Source organism: Protopterus annectens, chromosome 8.part0 (assembly GCF_019279795.1).
Source record: "Protopterus annectens isolate FY-2018-M chromosome 8.part0, PAN1.0, whole genome shotgun sequence".
Taxonomy (NCBI): domain Eukaryota; kingdom Metazoa; phylum Chordata; order Ceratodontiformes; family Protopteridae; genus Protopterus; species Protopterus annectens.
Window position 1 is genome coordinate 1,709,006,203 of NC_056741.1, and position 7,500 is coordinate 1,709,013,702.

Here is a 7,500-nt window from a genome sequence, read left to right on the forward strand (position 1 = left end):
AGATACACCAAGCAGCCTAACAGATACACCAAGAAATATCCAGAGACATCAAGCAGTCTAACAGATACACCAAGCACTCTCCAGATACACTAAGCACTCTAATAGATACACCAAGAGCTCTCCATATACACCAAGCTGTCTAACAGATACACCAAGCAGTCTCCAAATACACCAAGCACTCTTCAGATACACCCAGCAGTCTACCAGATACACCAAGCACTCTTCAGATATACCAAGCAGTCTAACAGATACACTAAGCAGTCTCCTGATGCATCAAGTTCTCTCCAGATACACCAAGCCCTCTTCAGATACACCAAGCAGTCTAACAGATATACCAAGCAGTCTCCAAATACACTAAGCACTTTCCAAATACACCAAGCACTCTTCAGATACATCAAGCAGTCTCCAGATACACCAAGCAGTCTAACAGATACATCAAACAGTGTTGCGATACACCAAGCACTCGTCAGATACACCAAGAAGTCTAAAAGATACAGCAAACAGTCTCCAGATGAATCAAGCCCTCTTTAGATACACCAAGCAGTCTAACAGATATACCAAGCAGTCTCTAGGTACACAAAGCACTCTTCAAATACTCCAAGCACTCTGCAGATACACCAAGCAGTCTCCAGATACACCAAGCATTCCAACATGTACACCAAGCACTCTTCAGATACACAAAGTAGTCTGCCAGATACCCCAAGCAGTCTCCAGATATACCAAGCAGTATAACAGATACACCAAGCAGTCTCCAGATGCGCCCAGTTCGCTCCAGATACTCCAAGCACTCTTCAGACACACCAAGAAGTATAACAGATACACCAAGCAGTCTCCAGATATACCAAACACACTCCAACTACACCAAACATTCTAACAGATACACCAAGCAGTCTCCAGTTACACCAAGCAGTCTAACATAAACACTGGATTGTCCACTCAGTAGCTGCTGTGGGACAACTGTTTACCTTTTAGAAAGTATGGTGGGTCTACTAGTAGGACCCTTAAATTATCAGCTGCTGCCCACAGGTTTGTTAGAGCAGTAGATATATATATATAATATATATATATATATATATATATATATATATACAGGTCTAGGTTGAGTAACCAAAAGACCACTTACCCGAATTCCAAATGGACGAGATGACTTCAACGAAAGCTGAAAATTCCAAAACCATGAAACAAACCACTTGGCCACCAGGGTAAAATAATAAAATGCACAAAAATGAAACCCACCCAAGTGGGGGGGCTTTGCTGTCCACACCACCCCTAACCTAAATATACCAACTCCAAGATCACACTACCTGGAGGAAAATGGCAAAGTTCACCAAGCTGGCCAAGTGGTTAGTTTCCAGGTGAAAGAAACAAGTTACTGGAGGAGAAAAGGCACAAATCAAGGCAGAAGTGCTGTGTCCAAAGGATAATCTGTCAACAATCCACAAAAACTAATGTAGTGCAGCAAGGCCAATAAACGCTCCAAGATACTGAAAGTACGATGAGTATCTTTATTAACACAAAACACAGTGCGTCGACCTAGGTTTCGTCCGACTCCTCGGACTTCTTCAGAACACTGTAGCACCCCAGTCTGAGTGCTTATATATTCACTTTAATTACATTAATTAATCCATCAAGTCACTTAATTGTATAATAAGACAAATGAATGATCAGCTTTAAAAATGAAACCAAGGTTGAGAAACACAGTTTAAAACATAAACACACTTAATAATGCTAACAATATTGAATAAAAACACTTAGTACATACATGACCTTGCTTAAAAAAAAAAATATATATATATATATATATATACATATGTATGAATGTTGCGTAAATATATTGATGTATTGATATATAATTGAAAAATATATATGTGTATAAATTATTGAATATTAAATATTGTAAGTTAAAACCCCTTGTTTATAAAAAACATATCTCAATTCATGTTGTTTAATATGTTGTATAATATGTTATATAATATAATAAACCAACAAATACCCAAGTGTATACTAAGATTCCAAAATGTATAATGTGTGGTGCTCTAAGTGTTGTATAATAAATTGTTACAATATTACATAAAATTGCTCATCCATTGCACTTAAATGAGACTATAAAATATCAATCTATATAAAAACATGTGTATTAACATATTTGTATATATTAAATTATAGATAAAAACTTGTAATTGACAATATTTAAAAATATTTATAATATTTAAAAAAATGATGAAACTGGCCGTGAATGTGAAACACAAATAAAATAAATAAATATAAATATGGTTATATAAAAAATATATGTTTATACATATATATATATACAAAATATCACTAAAATACTTGTGTGCAAAAATTATTATGTGTATATATTCAAATGTGTTAAATGTATAGTGCTAAATATACCTATTAGGTTCCTTTAATGTTATGTAACCATAAAATGGGTTTTATGCTGATATATTCGTTTAAACCAGGATGTTGGTTGGCGTTCAATAAAATTTGCATTCTCAATTCCACTGTGTCAAGGTTAAATTTAGTAATTTTACCTTGTGGATCAATGCCCTGATGGAATATTCCAAAATATTATATATAGATTGATATTTTATAGTCTCATTTAAGTGCAATGGATGAGCAATTTTATGTAATATTGTAACAATTTATTATACAACACTTAGAGCACCACACATTATACATTTTGGAATCTTAGTATACACTTGGGTATCTGTTGGTTTATTATATTATATAACATATTATACAACATATTAAACAACATGAATTGAGATATGTTTTTTATAAACAAGGGGTTTTAACTTACAATATTTAATATTCAATAATTTATACACATATATATTTTTCAATTATATATCAATACATCAATATATTTACGCAACATTCATACATATGTATATATATATATATATATATATATTTTTTTTTTTTTAAGCAAGGTCATGTATGTACTAAGTGTTTTTATTCAACATTGTTAGCATTATTAAGTGTGTTTATGTTTTAAACTGTGTTTCTCAACCTTGGTTTCATTTTTAAAGCTGATCATTCATTTGTCTTATTATACAATTAAGTGACTTGATGGATTAATTAATGTAATTAAAGTGAATATATAAGCACTCAGACTGGGGTGCTACAGTGTTCTGAAGAAGTCTGAGGAGTCGAACGAAACCTAGGTCGACACACTGTGTTTTGTGTTAATAAAGATACTCATCGTACTTTCAGTATCTTGGAGCGTTTATTGGCCTTGCTGCACTACATTAGTTTTTGTGGATTGTTGACAGATTATCCTTTGGACACAGCACTTCTGCCTTGATTTGTGCCTTTTCTCCTCCAGTAACTTGTTTTGGTGACGTTTGGTTCCCGGTGCAGATATGTTGGTGTATAAGTCATGGAGGATGAAAGTGGCGTGGTCGATGTAGGCGTGTTGCTAAAGGAAATGAACGAGCAGTTGAAGCTTCATACTGCCCTCATTCATCAACTTATGTCAACTTCTAATGTGGACAATACACCTACGGACAGTCTGGGTCTGCCGCTTACCCAAGCTTCTCCACCGTTACCCATTTCAGGTTTGAGCGGTACCGGCACTTCAGGTTTGAGCGGCACCCGCAATTCTGAACAACAACATAATATGGTCCGGTCTCACGATCGGGCTATGCCGGTTGATACTGCAACTTGGAAGTTTAATAATTATTCATTTAATTCAGCAAAGACCCCTGGAAAAACAGATACCCATATTGTGAAAGGCAATATGAGAGAGTTACTTAAGCAATTTGAAGCCGAATTGTTTAGGTTGAAACGTACGCAAATGGAGAATGGGTACTTGCGTAAGAACATTGAATTAGGGTTAGTACCCAAAGGACTTAGATTATGGAGATATCCTAATGGCAGTGAGCGTGAACCAGATATGCTTAAAGAATTACACGAACTTTTTAACAAAACTGGCTTGGCTTTACTGGAAATAATGATTAAATTTAACGATAAAAAAATCGAATCTCTATTATTAGAAATTAAAGAACTCAACAATAACATTAGCCAGGACCTCTTGTTTGATCAATATTATACCAATTATGCCAACATTATTAAGGATGTGGAACACAGCTGTGATATTTTGTATGACAAAAAACAAAATAAAATTAAAAGGGACTCTAAGATTTATGCAACTGGTATGGTATATCCAAAATCACACTGTTTGAATCGTGGACACACTAAAATGGCAGACAGGATTGGCCGGTTGGATGTACTAGATGACATCACTTCCCCTCCCCAGTCGGAAATCCACGTACAACATCAAAATGACAGTCCGAGTAATACTGACGGTCTCAGAAGATCTAAGAGACTTAGAGGACAATATTCCTTTGAAGAAAACGAGGATTTTGAAAGTACAGGTGCACGTCCGAGGAGGGACGCGGATCACTACAGAAAAGTGAATTTTCAAAAAAACGCGTGGGGGGCGCGCAAGTAGCCGATGGCGTCCACCACAAGATGGTACTTGGTAAGCAACCTGACATTTATTTAACTGCCTACAACAATGTTTCAAGTCCTAGTAATGCTTTTCCAGAGACGGATGCTATAAACAGTGTTGTATCTTCATTTTTTAAAGATTTTAACTGTACAGGAGAAATTACATGTAACAACAATTTAGACGACAACACGTTCTGTAATAACTTCTTAGATAAGGACAATACAGCCCAATGTGAGTCTATGGAGGGTACGTCCGTCCATTTTTTGAGTGATATGAGTCAATGGATGGTGTCGGACAAGGTGGACAGTACTAATTCACTCTGTGATTTGACAATACACCATTACGACGGACAATCACCCTTACGTAACACCAGCGTTTTTAATGGCCATGAGAATAACAGTGTGTGTAATATTTGTACGGATTTGACAAGTGTAGTACAAGTAGAAACTGTAGTAAATTCTAATGACTATACTATATTTGACAATGTATTTGACCATGATGGGGAATGCGTTTTGTTTTCTAATCCAAGCATTGTGGAAAATGATAAGGGGGATTTTAAATTATATAATTATACACAACAGAGATTTGATAGAGAATGTGTTAACCTGATCTCAAAGGGGTTTAGTTTTGTCCCATGTAGGAGAGGAAACATTGTGAACACAATTATTTACTTGAAATTATTCACTAGAAAGTTAAATTTGAAAATTTTGTACCAAAATAATCCATGGGACATAAACACATGTGGTAAACCCTGCTTGTCTAAACCAAGCACCTTTAATCCCCCTATCCATGAAAAAGTGGCCTTTTTTGAAAAAGTAATGGAAAACGACATTAGGGACGTGTTTAAGAAATACCACAAAAAGGCCAATTACAACATGACCAAAAAGGAGGAAGCTATGTTAAAAAGAATTTTGTCTACCAAAAGTATCAGAATCATGAAACCTGATAAGGGCAGTGGAGTAGTCATTGTTGATTACCATGACTACGTAACCTACATGAATGCCCTGTTGATGGGAGATACATACGTGGAGATTAGTAGGAACGAAATTAACATAGCCCACAAAAGAATAGATACAACACTTTATGATATGCTTTATCAAGGTGAAGTGGATGAACAGGATTGGCGCTTCCTCCACAACGAATTTCCAGTTATAAGTGGAATTTTTGGCATCCCCAAAATACACAAAGGCCTGGACAATCTACAGTTCAGAGCCATTGTGGACGGCAAACGTAGCAAAACACACTTTATTAGTCAATACTTAGATCATTATTTAAAACCCGGCATAGAACATTTTGAACACATACTTAAAGACTCGTGGGATTTTTTAACCAAAATTAATTCCATTGCATTTAGTTATGGAGATACTTTTATTACTTTGGACGTTTGCAACTTATTTACAGTCATTCCCCATGACAAGGGGCTGGAATGGCTAGAAGAACAGTTATTTTACACAAATTTATACGACCAAAATAAAATTAATGTATTAACTAAGCTCATGGGGATCGTGTTAAACAACAATTTTATTTATTTTGAAGGCGCCTATTTTAAATAAAAGAGTGGGGTGGCCATGGGGGCAGCTTGTGCCCCCAACTTTGCAAACTTTGTATTAACATATTGGGAGCTAAATTACGTGTTTAATTCAGAGTTTTTTACACATGTTAAGTTTTATGGCCGTTTTTTAGACGATGTATTTATTGTGTGGAGTGGTGAACAGGCAGAGTTAAAAGCTTTTATTGAATATATTAACAGCAGTGTTTGGTTCTTGCAATTTACATTCACTATAAGTCAGGACAGTATAAGTTATTTAGATATTAAATTAACATTTGATATAAGTAAAAATAAGTTAACATCAAATATATATAGAAAATCCACCTTTTCAAATTCTTACTTACACTACGACAGCTGGCACCCTGACCATCAGAAAAAGGCCGTGGTTAAAGGCCAGTTGGTCAGAGCAGCCAGGATGGTCAGTGAAGAGGTGGATTTTAACAATGAATTACAATTCATAATTAAACTTTTCCTTAACCGGGGTTACCCGAGGGAATTTTGTGAAAATATTGCAAATGAAGTAACTAATAAAAGGAAGAATGGCTTTTATAGAGCCCTATTAAATGATAATGTAGGTCTGTTGGATAGCAATATTCAAGCTCAAAATATTGGCAACAAGAAATATATGTGTAACAGTGTACCTTTATTCATCACCACATTTAATGATACATTTGAAGCAGTCAGAGGTATCATTAGAAAGAATTGGAATTTTATAAAAATGGATAACACAATGGGGGAATTTTTTAAGGGTAATATTACTTACATTTTTAGGAAAGACACATCATTCAAAGAGTTATTTGAAAGTATTAATACTGAGGTTACGAAGTTTTCTAATAAACCTATGGGGAATTTTAAATGTGGAAGGTGTTCTGTATGTAAACATGTTATTAATATTGACAAAACAGTGACAGTCAATGGACAAAATGTAAGGATACACCAACATATCAATTGTTTTACATGCAATGTGGTTTACATTGCAGTATGCCAAACATGTGACAGTTTTTATGTTGGGAAAACTAGTAGGTTGTTACGGGACAGGATTAAAGAACATATATTAGACATTAAAAATGGGAAATTAACCAATGCCTTAGCAAGACATATAAATCAATTTAATAGTCACCAGTTTAAGTTTTTTGGAATATTCCATCAGGGCATTGATCCACAAGGTAAAATTACTAAATTTAACCTTGACACAGTGGAATTGAGAATGCAAATTTTATTGAACGCCAACCAACATCCTGGTTTAAATGAATATATCAGCATAAAACCCATTTTATGGTTACATAACATTAAAGGAACCTAATAGGTATATTTAGCACTATACATTTAACACATTTGAATATATACACATAATAATTTTTGCACACAAGTATTTTAGTGATATTTTGTATATATATATATTTATAAACATATATTTTTTATATAACCATATTTATATTTATTTATTTTTTTTTGTGTTTCACATTCACGGCCAGTTTCATCATTTTTTTAA

General features: G+C 34.4%; 1 protein-coding gene across 5 annotated transcripts in view; it reads right to left on the bottom strand.

The window, feature by feature from the left end:
* The window catches only part of LOC122809611 (solute carrier family 66 member 2-like), a 1,674,862-nt gene that overhangs the window by 1,005,970 nt on the left and 661,392 nt on the right, over positions 1-7,500 (bottom strand). The window lies entirely within an intron of this gene.